Below are 16,893 nucleotides of genomic sequence, written 5' to 3'. Positions count from 1 at the left end.
CCAGAGCATGTGGACTAGGTCCCCATGGTCTCTTTTACATTTTGGACAGATTGGATCTTCACGGCACCGCATTGCATTCATTCCTTTAGGAGTTAAAAGATTTCTATGTTTAGTTGGGACAATTTTTGGGAGGCATTTAACAATACCTTTGGAATCACCTGTAATATCTCCACCCAGTCTTCCTCCGACAATTCCCCTAGATCCTGAACCCAACCGATATAGCATTTGAGAGGGAACTTCTTCAAAAATTGTCAGAGTATCATGGCATAACTAGATGAGATAAAACCCCTCCTTTCACTGTTTTGTGCTATTAAATTGAATATAGGGGAGGGATAGAGCTCCAGAGAGTGAGTAAGTTTCTGCTTGTGCAGCGCATGAGAAAGTAGAAGATATTGATATTCTAGCGTATGCATACTTGTCCTCCCCCCCCCCCCCCCCCCATTAGTTGTAGTATAACTGGCAGAGGTTTTAAGACTTCCCCTATCAGATTTTTTTTCTTTTGAAGAAATTCCCTCTCTTACCCAGTTTTGTAGAAATGCCAAATTTGTTAATTCTGTCAACGTTTCATTTTTGTTTAGTGGAGTATATATTGTTACCCCTTTGATCTCTTGCATAGTACGTAGGCGGTTCCAAATTTTTTGCATTATTGACCAACTGGGAATTTTACTACCTAGGAGGCCATTCATTCTTGCTTCTAATGCAGCGTATATTGATGATTCACCCGTAAAGTAACTAAGTAATAGTCTACTGCAGAAGACTCTTTAGGTGTTCATACATGTGCTAATTGTGTTCCTTTATGCCATGTGACCAGTATACTTCGAGGGATTGGATTATGTTAGTGATAATGGAGTAATGGTAATTACCTTGATTCTCCATGACTTCTCTTACAGGTTATCATCTCTTATTTCTGGCTTTATCGTAAGATGTGGCGGCTAAGATGGGCAGCACGGTGGTGTAGTGGTTAGCACTCTCGCCTTACAGCGCTGGGTCCTTGGTTTCAAATCCCAGTCAGGGCAATATCTGCAAGGAGTTTGTATGTTCTCCCTGTGTCTGTGTGGGTTTTTTTCCGTGCACTCCGGTTTCCTCACACTTCCCAAAAAACATACAGAAAAGTTAATTGGCTTCCCCCTAAAATTGGCCTTAGACTATGATACATACACGACTACACAATACATACATAGACATATGACTATGGTAGGGACTAGATTGTGAGCCCCTCTGAGGGACAGTTAGTGACAAGACAATATATACTCTGTACAGCGCTGCATAATATGTTGGCGCTATATCAATACTTCAATAAATAATACAAATAAACTAGTGCTCCCCAGTAAGAATCTACAGTGAAAACACATGCTTACAACAAACTTGAACTCTTAATTGTGATGAAATCAAATACAGGCTCGCAGTTTCCAAAACTGACTGCAATCATTGTGTACTAGATCAATTCACCACACTCAGATTCCCTACTTATAAATAGTCTCTATTCCACCTAAACAAACAAACAAACAAACAAACACTTTGGCTATCATTCATGAAAGTGCTGTTGGTAAAATAAATCCGTGCGGGGAAACACCGCTGTCAGTATTTCAGCCTTCTGGGTGGTCATTCATAAAAACGTTGCCTGTTGCAATGGGAGTACGGAGATATCCCGCTGTAGGCTGTCGGTAGGCATGCGGAAACAGGAGAAGCTGGCCGAGTCCCTCCGTGCGGTGTTCTCTCTGCTGCTGCTTGGGAGGTCTGTCCCATTCACTTACATGTACTCCGCGTGCCTATTGCTACATCCAGGGGAGCGGTAATCCCCGTCCGCAAACCGCTTGCGTTAATTTTTATGAATTGATATTTTGTTACATTTCCGCATGGAATCACCGCATAATGCGGTAATTTATCGCTCTGCTCGGGAAAGTCCGCTTTGCATGTGGAAACAGCCTTTATGAATACACATTTTGCTCAGTGGTCGGTAAAGTCGGCTGTTTTTAGCATTTTCGCAGGCGGGAACGCTTTATGAATGATAGCCATTGTGCTCTGGAACCTGCATACAATGTCTGGAAGGAAGGCCACAGACTGTCTTTTTATTGTGAGTTTTTATTAAAGTATTTCTGCATAAATCAACATTACAATATAAACAACAAGTAGACTTACAACTCGTCATTCTGGCATTTTCTTACATTTGTAACCCGTAAGTATAAATTCTCATTGTAATGCATCATTACATACATTTTGAGCCCAGTTTTTCAATAGAGTAATATAGTAGTTCTCATAGGCTATTTTCAATAGAAACCTGGTTAGTATAATGTTAACTATTTTTACCTAGAGAAAATAGCTCAGGTGAAAATATCAAGACTGAGAAAACTAAAGAAATAACAAAAACATATAAATATAAAGAGAAAAAAAGAGTAAAAATTAACCATTGGGAATTGCTTTCCTTATACACACTTTTGAGAAGAAACATATATTAGGTATATTAAGGTTATTATATTATTATAACCTTTGTTAATGCTTCCATAATGTCGACCTTATGATTGTGATCACTATGGGTGTCAGCCATTACAGATGTCAAAGAATTAGGTCAAGCAGGGGTGCAGCTAAGGTTTTTGTGGCCCCAAGCGGACTGTAGCAAGAGGCCCTATCCTGCGGCGCGCGAAGCGCGCCGCGTCGAAAAATGGGTGTGGCTATCCCGCATAAGTGGGCGTGGCCATGACATGTGGGTGGAGCAGGAGGGCGGATTGGGGCGGGGCTGTTTGCGGGGAAAAAATGGATGTTGGGGTGATTGAGGCGCGCGTAGCGCGCCGAAAGATTGGCGCGGCCATGACATTGTATGGGCGAAGCTTAACCGTAGCACAGCAAATATAGCCAACTATGACCATTAAATAATAAATGCAGCAACAGTTACCCCAGACACCAGAAAATAAAAACGCAATTTGGGCCACATTTCAGCAGAAATCAAACGCAATTAGGGCACATTTTCAGCAGAAATCAAACGCAATTTTCAGCCGAAATCAAACGCAATTAGGGCACATTTTCAGCAGAAATCAAACGCAATTAGGGCCACATTTTCAGCAGATATCAAACGCATTTAGGGCACAGTTCAGCAGAAATCAATCGCAATTAGGGCCACATTTTCAGCAGATATCAAACGCATTTAGGGCACAGTTCAGCAGAAATCAATCGCAATTAGGGCCACATTTTCAGCAGATATCAAACGCATTTAGGGCACAGTTCAGCAGAAATCAATCGCAATTAGGGCCACATTTTCAGCAGATATCAAACGCATTTAGGGCACAGTTCAGCAGAAATCAATCGCAATTAGGGCCACATTTTCAGCAGATATCAAACGCATTTAGGGCACAGTTCAGCAGAAATCAATCGCAATTAGGGCCACATTTTCAGCAGATATCAAACGCAATTAGGGCACAGTTCAGCAGAAATCAATCGCAATTAGGGCCACATTTTCAGCAGATATCAAATGCATTTAGGGCACAGTTCAGCAGAAATCAATCGCAAATTCGCAATTAGGGCTGCGGCTGCAAAAAGAAAAGAATTTACTCACCTGGCAGGCTGGCACTGGCAGAAGTCTTCTCTCCCTGGTCTCCTCTCCCGGCCGGCTTCTCAGGCGCGCAGTTCCCACGGAGCTCCCTTCCTGGCTTCCTCCTCCAATCTCCCGCGCTGATTCATGCAGGGCTACGGGTCGGGAAGATGGCCACCCGAAGCCCTGTACTGGAGACATAGTCTCCAGAGCAGGGCTTCGGCGGCGGCCATCTTCCTGTAGCCCTGCTCTGCTCTGCCAGCCCGGCGGGGCTGCGGGGAAAAAGTGACGTCACGCCGACGTCACGGAGCCGCCGAGGCCCCTAAGATTGTGAGGCCCCAAGCGACCGCTTGGTTCGCTTTATGCCTCGCGGCGCCCCTGAGGTCAAGTATACATGACACAAGTGGTAGGGGTTAGTTAGGTAGGGGTTAACACTTAACTATGGGAGAAAAAAAAAAACAGCACTTCATAATTTTTTTTAATTTTTTTATGATTGATTGCGGCTATTTGCTACAGTACCAATCATTAGAGAGGAACTCCAGTGAAAATATTGTAATTAAAAAATATTGTAATAAAAAAAAGTAAAATAATTATGTATAAATGATTTAGTCAGTGTTTGCCCATTGTAAAAGCTTTCCTCTCCCTGATTTACCTTCTGACATTGATCACATAGTGACATTTTTACTGCTGACAGGTGATGTCAGTGGAAGGAGATGCTGCATGCTTTTTTGGTAGTTGGAAACAACTGTAAACAGCTATTTCCCACAATGCAATGAGGTTCACAGACAGTAAACTGCCAGGAGGGATTTCACTACACTATCAGCCATACAGAGGCCCCCTGATGATCCAGTTGGGAAAATGAATAGATTTCTCATGGGAAAGGGGGTATCAGCTACTGATTGGGATGAAGTTCAATTCTTGGTTACGGTTTCTCTTTAACATTTAAATGTGTACACATGTGCACATGAGAAGCGTGAGCAGTAATGAAGAGCGCATGCGTAAGCACGCACAGGAGCGCATAGCAGTGGCTTTCAGTGCTGGATGTGAGTCTCAAATCTTGGAAACTACAGGAGGACTAATTAGAATGTGAGATTCGCATCCTAAAATCAAAAGTGCTTAAACATGAGACAAGCTATTTTGAGAACTGCTGGCTGAAAAAAAATATTTTATGGAAAAGATTTAAAAACATTAACTATTAAAAAACGTAGGAGAAAAGTGAATTGAACCAGGCCTATTCAGTTAAGTAGTCCATTGAGTGAACTACCCCAAAAAAATCGGTTTAAAGAACGTCCACAGAATTGTGCACCATTAATATAGACAATAAGCTCTTATTTGTAGCAACAAGTAAGATTTAAAGGGGAATTGTAACCAAGGGTTGAACTTCATCCCAGTTCATACCCCCTTTCCCATGAGAAATCTTTACCTTTTCAACAATAGATCATCAGGGGAATCTGTATGTCATGGTCTTAGCAGTTTCCTGTTGCATTGTGGGAAACAACGGTTGTTTCCAACTGCCAAGCAACCAATATCTCCCTCTGTGCATATGTATATCTATTAAAAAAAACAACCTTTTAGCCTATCGCATTGTTTGGGGTTGCGGTTATATATTATGGCATTTGGTGCTGTCTGTTTTTTTTTCGTGTCTGCCAGAAGTAAAGATGATTACGTGGAGGCTGATTGTGGATCAAACAATATAAACAAATTACATGGTGAATATCAATAATTTCTAGATCTCTCTTGTATTTTTTAACTTCTCACTTTGCAATGTATTGATTTACTGTATTTTTTCCCCTTTTCGCTAAAATTCCTCTTTAAGGCTTTAAGCCATCAATCTTCTGACTTTGGGTGGAAATGAAAGACAATACTTGACTTGATTACCTTTAATACAAGAGCCCATTGATGACAGCAGCTGTATTTGGGAAATAAACAGGATGTGACATTACCAAGCAAAGAAAGGTGAGAACTTATTAGTGGAAGCACCATAATGCCATTTTCTACAATTTCCACTGTCTAAGTTAACAAACTGGATTCCGTTGTAGGTTGCAGGTACCAAGTGCTGAAAGCAATTTACCTCTTTTTTTCTGAACCGTTAGCAATTTACTTTTCAGACTTGCAGTCTACTAGACAAGCGAGACAATAGTGCACTTACCATTATTCTCCCGTTAATCCAAGAGCGCTTCCGGCTCTCGATTGCCATTTAAGAACTGCGAGACGGATTCTTCTGCCAACTCTTTACTCCACTTGAGAGGAAACTTTAGAAATTTTCTTGCAGGACCTCATTGTATTCTCGACTCTTAACTCTGAAAGTTAAGAGTGGCAAAGCTAATGTATTTTTCTCCCGCAGTGTTTGTAAAGAATAGCTTAATCAAAGTCTGCAACTCTCAGCTTGTATGGGGCATTGTTTTCAATTAGATTTTAGGTAGCCAGATAGACTATAATGCCATTATTTTCATGCTTTATCCTCATTTTAAATTAAGGTAGTTATCACTCTGAATAAATTGAATATATATATATATATATATATATATAGAGAGAGAGAGAGAGAGAGAGAGAGAGAGAGAGAGAGAGAGAGAGAGAGAGAGAGAGAGAGAGAGAGAAATATTTATTGCTCGGTTTAAGTGTATATAACTTACAATTATTGTTATGATAAATTATAAAGAATATATTGTAGTTTCTATTGAACAAAACATATGATTGAAGATAAACTGATGTTATTGTTTCAACATCCGCAGCTTATTAACCTGAAGCAAAAATAAACTCATGATATGATGAATTGTATGTGTAGTACAGATAACAAATAGAGCATTAGTAGCAAAGAATAGAGTCTCATACTGTTTCCAGTACTGGAAGCGTTAAGAAACTTCAGTTGTTATCTATGCAAAAGAGCTTCTTTGAGCTATTCCACCCAACTTAGGTCGGCTACAGTCCTGTTTTCTGAAGTACTTATACATCAAAGAAACAGTGACAGACAGCTTTAGATAAGGTTTTACTGCAGGAAAGTTCAAAGGATCATTAGCTCTGCTCTGTTTTATAGTTTAAAAAGTGTGGTTTGTAAACTGCAAATATGACAGAATGATTAAATGTTATAAAAAGAAAAAAAAAAGCTAAGTTTATTTTTTCGCTTCAGCTTTACTTTAAACTGCCATATTTTGTCATTGGAAAACGGTTTTCTTTTGCTGCAATGTGCATAAGTGTCTAATTTAACATAAATAAACACAGCACAAATAGGGTGGTGATGTGCTTCAATGTAAATCACAAATGATAAAACGTAAATTTTACTGGTAAGTCAAAATTCCGATGAGAATTCAAGGGATGTATGTAGTGCTACACAAACTGTGTAGATGGTATCTATCATATGTGGGCTGTGGTCATGAGAATTTGTGAGTAGGGCCAAAGGCCACCTGAACACAATTAAGATAGTCTCAACTAGTACCACAAAAGTTCCCTACATGTTTCACCCCAGAGGGGCTTCATCAAGACAGACTCCTGTGGAAGTGCTGAGTACAAAATGCACTAGACAATTGTAAAGAGGCGCCCTAACCGTAGATAAAAGCATCTAAAAACAGTTAAGAATTGACAAAAACGTGAGGTAGCTTACCTCAATGACGACAAATTTTTGTAATAAACAAAAGATTTATTTATAGCACAGGCAACGCGTTTCGCGGGTCCAAGCCTGCTTTCTCAGGCCAATACAAGTGCCAAGCTAAATGGAATATTTAGCCAAGGGAGCCTCTAGCCTGTCCCCTTTCTTTTACCCAAGGAGCGCGACCGCATCCAGGTCCCCGGTGACCTCCCCGAGTGGAGTCGGGTTTATTGTCTCCACCTGCTTCCTGCGGTCGGTTGCCCCCCTGCAACCCACCTTTGTAAGTAGATTTTCACTTACTACAATTACCCGATTGTATTGACGTACTGCACCATTGGGCTCCCAGCTTTTGCTCCCTGTGTCCTTTTTCAGAAGGTGTCCTGACACCCACTACCCACTATTCTGAGTACAAAAGTGCTGGTTGCAAGTTGCTGAATTTAAAGAGTATTAAGACATAAAGGGAAATTCTTAAAGTAAATATAGTGGAGAACAGACATAAGTTCTGGCAAACATCAAACAAGTGACAGCGCTACTGGGTGCAAACTGAAATGTAAGCCAACAGGGGCTAAATACATGCCTTGAATGCAAATCAGATGCAAATTATGTACTAATTCCTAATCTAAAAATTTGAATGCAGTTTGAAGCACATGAATGCAGCTAGCCAAATAGTATACTTACGTTAATGGGAAGGTTAGAGCACAGCTTCTGCTGCGCTATACTCTGCCTTCACACACTGGACTGGGAAAGCGCAGGAGGGGGGTGGGAACAGATAGTGGGACGAGGGGACAGAGGGAGGCACAAAGGGAGACAGAAGGAGGCACAGTGGGACAGAGGGAGGCACAGTGGGACGCACAAAGAGCCAGATCATCCACAATGCAACTTAGGCAGGTGCTTAGGGCCTGGAAAGAGTCTAGGGGCCGGTTTATGCTAACCGGTTTATGCCTATGCCTATAAATGCCCCTGATGGGACCCCCTCTTGGGAACCAAACCACCTTGCATGCCTGGTAAACTCCCCCCCCCCCCAACCTTTCCCCACCACCTCAGCTTACCAAAAAGACTATGAGGGAGTGAAGGCTTGCATCTTGCCTTGGGTCACATTTCATCTTGATCCTTCTCTGCCAAAGCAGCACTGGGGCAGGTAAATATTACACGGTTCCATTGCGCTACTCTGTAGAAGGGGGAGAAGCGCCCGACGCCCCTCCCATGTTCACTATGGTTACACCACTTAGTTTGAGACTGTTCAATAAATGTTACATCTTAATGAACAGTTTGTTCCAAGACTTAGACTATGATTTAGAATTTGTCCTCTTCCGTAATGCTCCTTGTTCTCTGCTTAATAATTGGCCATTTGGGCGATGTATATCTTATAACATTCAGCAGTCTAATGTGTGTCCAGAAATGCTCCTCGTTTTTAGGGACTTGCGATTGACATATTGAAAATACATGAATTAAACGCAGACCAACTGATTGCCAGAAGGTGTTTACACTGCATTCGCTGCTGAGAATTCAAAGTGCATTTGTTTGTTTGGAAGATCTTCAAAAATCAGACCCTGAAATATATTTATATTAACCACTTCACCACTGAGGGGTTTTACCCCTGAAACACCGGAGCAATTTTTACCTTTCAGCGCTCCGTCCATTCATTCGTCTATAACGTTATTATCACTTATCACAATGAAATTAACTATATCTTGTTTTTTTCGCCACCAATTAGGCTTTCTTTAGAGGGGACATTATGCCAAGAATTATTTTATTCTAAATGTGTTTTAATGGGAAAATAGGAAATAATGTGGGAAAAAAATATTATTTTTCAGTTTTCGGCCATTATAGTTTTTAAATAATGCATGCTACTGTAATTAAAACCCATGAAATGTATTTGCCCATTTGTCCCGGTTATAAAACCGTTTAAATTATGTCCCTATCACAATGTTTGGCGCCAATATTTTATTTGGAAATGAAGGGAAGGTGCATTTTTTTCAGTTTTGCATCCATCCCTAATTACAAGCCCATAGTTTATAAAGTAACAGTGTTGTACCCTCTTGACATAAATATTTAAAAAGGTCAGTCCCTAAGGTAACTATTTATGGTTATTTTTATTGTAATTTTTTTTGGGGGGGAGTGTGGGAGGTAATGAGTTAATTTATTGTGTAAAACTAATGTACAGTGGGTTGCAAAAGTATTCGGCCCCCTTGAAGTTTTCCACATTTTGTCACATTACTGCCACAAACATGCATCAATTTTATTGGAATTCCACGTGAAAGACCAATACAAAGTGGTGTACATGCGAGAAGTGGATCGAAAATCATACATGATTCCAAACATTTTTTACAAATCAATAACTGAAAAGTGGGGTGTGCGTAATTATTCAGCCCCCTTTGATCTGAGTGCAGTCAGTTGCCTATAGACATTACCTGATGAGTGCTAATGACTAAATAGAGTGCACCTGTGTGTAATCTAATGTCAGTACAAATACAGCTGCTCTGTGAGGGCCTCAGAGGTTGTCTAAGAGAATATACCGTGAAGTCCAAAGAACACACAAGACAGGTCAGGGATCAAGTTATTGAGAAATTTAAAGCAGGCTTAGGCTACAAAAAGATTTCCAAAGCCTTGAACATCCCACAGAGCACTGTTCAAGCGATCATTCAGAAATGGAAGGAGTATGGCACAGCTGTAAACCTACCAAGACAAGGCCGTCCACCTAAACTCACAGGCCGAACAAGGAGAGCGCTGATCAGAAATGCAGTCAAGAGTCCCATGGTGACTCTGGACGAGCTGCAGAGATCTACAGCTCAGGTGGGAGACTCTGTCCATAGGACAACTATTAGTCATGCACTGCACAAAGTTGGCATTTATGGAAGAGTGGCAAGAAGAAAGGCATTGTTAACAGAAAGCATAAGAAGTCCCATTTGCAGTTTGCCACAAGCCATGTGGGGGACACAGCAACCATGTGGAAGAAGGTGCTCTGGTCAGATGAGACCAAAATGGAATTTTTTGGCCAAAATACAAATCGCTATGTGTGGCGGAAAACTAACACTGCACATCACTCTGAACACACCATCCCCAGTGTCAAATATGATGGTGGCAGCATCATGCTCGGGGGGTGCATCTCTTCAGCAGGGACAGGGAAGCTGGTCAGAGTTGATGGGAAGATGGGATGGAGCCAAATACAGGGCAATCTTGGAAGAAAACCTCTTGGAGTCTGCAAAAGACTTGAGACTGGGGCTGAGGTTCACCTTCCAGCAGGACAATGACCCTAAACATAAAGCCAGGGCAACAATGGAATGGTTTAAGACAAAACATAGCTATGTGTTAGAATGGCCCAGTCAGTTCAGATCTAAATCCAATCAAGAATCTGTGTCAAGATCTGAAAACTGCTCTTCACAAACTCTGTCCATCTATTCTGACTTAGCTGGAGCTGTTTTGCAAAGAAGAATGGGCAATGATTTCAGTCTCTAGATGTGCAAATCTGGTAGAGACATACCCTAAAAAGACTGGCAGCTGTAACTGCAGCAAAAGGTGGTTCTACAAAGTATTGACTCAGGGGGCCGAATAATTACACACATCCCACTTTGCAGTTATTTATTTGTAAAAAATGTTTAGAATGATGTATGATTTTCGATCCATTTCTCACGTGTACACCACTTTGTATTGGTCTTTCACATGGAATTCCAATAAAATTGATGCATGTTTGTGGCAGTAATGTGACAAAATGTGGAAAACCTCAAGGGGGCCGAATACTTTTGCAACCCACTTGTGATGATCCGCCCGGCTGGATGCGCTGGCAGACAGCTGTTTGACCATTCCCCTAGTCTGTGGGCTGCAGGTCTCTGCAAGAGAGACCTGTTTTTCCATTACAAGTTTCTGGTCTGTTCTGCTGCTGGGGAATTTGCATACACTCGTTATGCAAATCTCCTACCTGCCTCCTTTGATGACTGACAGTATAAAGAGCTATGTTTCCCAGAGTCCTTTGCTGGTCATAAGAGTTAGTTCCTGTGTAACACTCGCCTGGAGTGTCAGCCTTGCTCTTTGTTTGAAGATTAGCCTAGAGTAATTCCTGGAACTGCACTAGGCAGATTCCCTAGTGCAGTTAGGATTGCATATCTGTTTTGTTTGTCTGTTGCGATTGTCCTGTCCCAGCGGTGGTCGACAGGAAGTCGTTCTGATCTTTGTTCTTGGAGTATAGCTGGAGCAGCGGTTGCTACCAGCTATCTCATCTGTTCTGTCTTGCCAGCAGTGGTGCTCAGCAGAGCTCGAATATTCGAGTAGCTCGAATATTCGAGCTCTTTTTCAGCTATTCGAGCTCGGTATTCGAGCTCCGAATAGCTGGAGCTATTCGAATGGGCTATCCGAGTACACTCGAATAGCCCATTCACTATTCGAGCTATTCGAGCAACCCGGCGCTATTCGAGCTCGGTACCGAGCTCGAATAGCGTCATAGCCCAGATTGATGTCCTTAGAGCCAATCAGAGGGCTCCCAGGCCCTCTGACGGCAGCCAATCACAGAGGGGGACCCTGGCCAGCCCCTACCCTATAAATAGCGGCCGCCATGTTCCGTTTCTCCGTGCTTGCCTGAGACTTGTACAGAGAGAGAGTTGCTCCTTTGTGCTTTGGCTTAGCAAGAGCTCTATTGTGGTCATTTACCTAGCGTTTTTGCTCACATACACCTCCTATACACACCTATATTGTTGTTAGTTATTTAGACATTGTATTTTAGTTAGTAGCTTGTGTGTTACATTAGAGACAGGCAGCTGCTGCAAGCTTACAGGTTTAGGCCTCAGGGGGGCCTTGCCTCTGTGGGCAGCTGTCCTCTGTTTATTTCTCTCATCTATACCAGTATTTCTGCTGTCCTTTACTAATAGTATTGTAGTTATACTGTACTAGGAGTAGGACACTCACTGACTGTCACTGTTTATAGGCTACTAGCTAGCTCCTGCGTGTGTGCACTCACTCACTGTCTGTGTGTACACACACTCTATTTCCTTCTGATTACTGATAGATTATTGTTAGTTAGTTGTACTTACTTACTACTTACTCTTACTGTACCCGTAGGGACACTCACTGTCACTGTTCATATAGGCTACTAGCTCCTGCGTGTGCGCACTGCACTCACTGTCTGAGTGTACACACACAACACACACTCTATTTCCTTCTGATCGCTGATTGATTATCGTAATTAGTTAGTTGTACTTACTGTTACTACTTACTCTTACTGTACTAGGAGTCTAGGACACTCAGTCACTGTCCATAGGCTACTAGCTCCTGCGTGCGTGCACTCACTGTCTGAGTGTACACACACAACACACACTCTATTTCCTTCTGATCGCTGATTGATTATCGTAATTAGTTAGTTCTACTTACTTACTGTTACTACTTACTCTTACTGTACTAGGAGTCTAGGACACTCAGTCACTGTGTTCATAGGCTACTAGCTCCTGCGTGCGTGCACTCACTGTCTGAGTGTACACACACCCACACTCCATTTCCTTCTGATCGCTGATTGATTATTGTAATTAGTTAGTTCTACTTACTGTTACTACTTACTCTTACTGTACTAGGAGTCTAGGACACTCAGTCACTGTGTTCATAGGCTACTAGCTCCTGCGTGCGTGCACTCACTGTCTGAGTGTACACACACCCACACTCCATTTCCTTCTGATCGCTGATTGATTATCGTAATTAGTTAGTTGTACTTACTGTTACTACTTACTCTTACTGTACTAGGAGTCTAGGACACTCAGTCACTGTCCATAGGCTACTAGCTCCTGCGTGCGTGCACTCACTGTCTGAGTGTACACACACCACCCACACTCTATTTCCTTCTGATCGCTGATTGATTATTGTAATTAGTTAGTTCTACTTACTGTTACTACTTACTCTTACTGTACTAGGAGTCTAGGACACTCAGTCACTGTGTTCATAGGCTACTAGCTCCTGCGTGCGTGCGTGCACTCACTGTCTGAGTGTACACACACCCACACTCCATTTCCTTCTGATCGCTGATTGATTATTGTAATTAGTTAGTTCTACTTACTGTTACTACTTACTCTTACTGTACTAGGAGTCTAGGACACTCAGTCACTGTGTTCATAGGCTACTAGCTCCTGCGTGCGTGCACTCACTGTCTGAGTGTACACACACCCACACTCCATTTCCTTCTGATCGCTGATTGATTATTGTAATTAGTTAGTTCTACTTACTGTTACTACTTACTCTTACTGTACTAGGAGTCTAGGACACTCAGTCACTGTGTTCATAGGCTACTAGCTCCTGCGTGCGTGCACTCACTGTCTGAGTGTACACACACAACACACACTCTATTTCCTTCTGATCGCTGATTGATTATCGTAATTAGTTAGTTGTACTTACTGTTACTACTTACTCTTACTGTACTAGGAGTCTAGGACACTCAGTCACTGTCCATAGGCTACTAGCTCCTGCGTGCGTGCACTCACTGTCTGAGTGTACACACACCACCCACACTCTATTTCCTTCTGATCGCTGATTGATTATTGTAATTAGTTAGTTCTACTTACTGTTACTACTTACTCTTACTGTACTAGGAGTCTAGGACACTCAGTCACTGTGTTCATAGGCTACTAGCTCCTGCGTGCGTGCACTCACTGTCTGAGTGTACACACACCCACACTCCATTTCCTTCTGATCGCTGATTGATTATTGTAATTAGTTAGTTCTACTTACTGTTACTACTTACTCTTACTGTACTAGGAGTCTAGGACACTCAGTCACTGTGTTCATAGGCTACTAGCTCCTGCGTGCGTGCACTCACTGTCTGAGTGTACACACACCCACACTCCATTTCCTTCTGATCGCTGATTGATTATTGTAATTAGTTAGTTCTACTTACTGTTACTAATTACTCTTGCTGTACTAGGAGTCTAGGACACTCAGTCACTGTTCATAGGCTACTAGCTCCTGCGTGCGTGCACTCACTGTCTGAGTGTACACACACAACACACACTCTATTTCCTTCTGATCGCTGATTGATTATCGTAATTAGTTAGTTGTACTTACTGTTACTACTTACTCTTACTGTACTAGGAGTCTAGGACACTCAGTCACTGTCCATAGGCTACTAGCTCCTGCGTGCGTGCACTCACTGTCTGAGTGTACACACACCACCCACACTCTATTTCCTTCTGATCGCTGATTGATTATTGTAATTAGTTAGTTCTACTTACTGTTACTACTTACTCTTACTGTACTAGGAGTCTAGGACACTCAGTCACTGTGTTCATAGGCTACTAGCTCCTGCGTGCGTGCACTCACTGTCTGAGTGTACACACACTAAATTTACTTGTGATTACTACTGATTATTGTAACTGCTAGTTGTACTTCCTGACTGTTACTACTTACTTACTGTACTAGGGGACACTCACTCAGTCACCTCACCAACCAACCCACTCCATTAAAGTACCCCACTTTTCACCCGCCCTTTTAAAAAACTTTTGTCTATACGCCCAAAACATTGAAGATGTCTGGAAGTGGCAGCCAGCGCGGTTTGGGCAAGGGGAAGGGCAGCAAGGGAATCAGGAGGAGAGGGAGCAGCATTGTGGCAAGCCGCGGCCGCGGGCGCGCCACCATGCACAGTTCCGCAGCAGCAGCGTCAGTGGCTAACATTCCTCCCATAGCCACTGGCCGTGGACGCCTTGGGCGCCGCCCAGCAGGAGCATCTGCAACTCACGCTGCAGAGACACAGCAGCAGCAGCGTGTAGCACCTGCTCCCATTTTCCTCCAGCCGGGTCGGAAACGTCCCATTGAGGAAAAGGATGCAGACACTGTGGTGCAACTCATGACGGAGGATGAGCAGCCCGCCATCAGCTCTGCATCCGAGGCCTCCACCCTCACCACCACCACCACCACCACCACCACCCCTGTTCGCAGCAGCCGCCCAGCAGGGCCTGGGGAGGAGGCCAGTTCACCATCAGTCGCCGACCTGTCACTCAGCAGTCTTTTTACCCCAGGCACCATCAGGGTATTGTCTGCTGTTGTTGGCGATTTTGAGGAGGAGATGCTAATGGGCACTTTGGGGGAGGAGGGATTGGACAGCAAGACTGTGGCGACAGTCAAGCGTCCCATCCATGCATCAGGAGAGGAGTTTGGGGGGTCAGCATCCCAGCAGGACATGTTTCAGGAGGGGCATGATGATGATGACCCGGTGACAGACAGAGACTGGGTGCCACCACCTCCAGGAGATGTCGTCCTCAGCAGCTCTGAGGAGGAGGATGCGCTTGTGGGCCTTGCAAGGAGGCGCATCATTGCAAGCATTGGCAGCGTCCCACAGCCTGCTGGTGTCTCAGGCTCAGCAGCAGCAGCAGCAGCAGCAGCAGCCAGTACCACCACCAGCCGCACCCAAGCCCCCCCCCCCCCCAACCACCACAGGGAGGCAGGCAGCAGCGCTTCCATGCCGTAGGGGGAAGTTTCTGTCACCAATCTGGCGGTTTTTCACCATGCCCACTGTGTACAGCAAGTACGCCACTTGCAACCACTGTCAGCGGAAGTTGAGCAGAGGTGCAGACCCCTTAAAGTTCAGCACCAGCTCGCTCATCAACCACCTTGCGGCTAAACATTTCCACCAGCATGAGGAGTTCCAGAGGCTGAAGGCATCTGCTGCTGGCAGTGGCACCACACCCATCACTGCACAGCCTTCAGCAGCAGCAGCAGCAACAGCAGCCACCCGCCCTCCTGCTCCTCCAGCAGCACCAGCAGGAGTGCGGAAACGCACTGCTCCTCCCCCCTCTGCAACTCCTGCCGCCGACACTGAGGCCTGTTCTGGCAGCCAGTCCTCAGTGGCCTCCTCTGCTGTGTCTGCTGATTCCCGTGTCAGCAAAAGGCCACGCCAGAGCCTTTTGAGCGAGTCCTTCCAGGGGGTGGTTAGGGCTCTGCCTCCCAGCAGCCGTCGCGTGCGGCAGCTGAACGGCTTGCTGGCACGGGCCATGTGCTCCCAACTCCTGCCGTACACGCTCGTGCAGGAGGGGAGCGACATTCGTGCGCTGCTTGCTTGCGCAGCCCCAGACTGGCAGCTCCCCAGCAGACACTTCTTTGCCCGCAAGGCCATTCCTGCACTGCACCGCTTTGTGATGGCCAATGTGGAGCGAGGGCTGGAGCACGCGGTTGGTGAAAGGGTCCACGTCACCATGGACTCCTGGAGCAGCCGCTTCGGGACAGGCCGCTACCTGTCCTTCACTGTCCACTGGGTCAGCTTGGTGGAAGGGGGTGAGGATGGGAGAGCAGCAGGCCACCCCGCAGGGTCAGGGGAACTGCAGCAGGTTCCTCCGATCCTCTGCCATCCTCCGGCACACCTGGCCAAACCCCCCGCCTCAGCAGCAGCGTGAAGGCCCGCCACTGCCAAGCGCTGCTGCACTTGGTCAGCCTTGGGAAGACCAAGCTGACGGCAACCCATGTGTTGGCCAAACTCCAGGAGCAGGAGAGGATTTGGCTGACCCCCAGAGGCCTCAGAGTCGGAGAGGTGGTGGCCGACAATGGGGCCAATCTGGTTGCCGCAATAGACAGGGGAAACCTGACCCACATCCCCTGTCTTGCCCACGTGCTGAACCTGGTGGTGCAGAAGTTCCTGCGCACCTACCAGGGGATGGGCGAACTGCTGGAAACGGCAAGGAATGTTGTGCGTCACTTCCGGCGCTCGGCTGCAGCCTGTGCGAGCCTGGAAGACGTGCAAAAGGAGCTGGATCTGCCACGCCATCGGCTGATCCTTGACGTTCCGACTCGCTGGAACTCCACCCTGGCGATGTTGGAGCGTCTGGTTGAA

This window comes from Hyperolius riggenbachi, chromosome 4, assembly GCF_040937935.1.
Source record: "Hyperolius riggenbachi isolate aHypRig1 chromosome 4, aHypRig1.pri, whole genome shotgun sequence".
Classification (NCBI taxonomy): Eukaryota; Metazoa; Chordata; class Amphibia; order Anura; family Hyperoliidae; genus Hyperolius; species Hyperolius riggenbachi.
The sequence above is the reverse complement of the archived record's forward strand: the minus strand, read 5'-3'. Positions refer to the sequence as shown.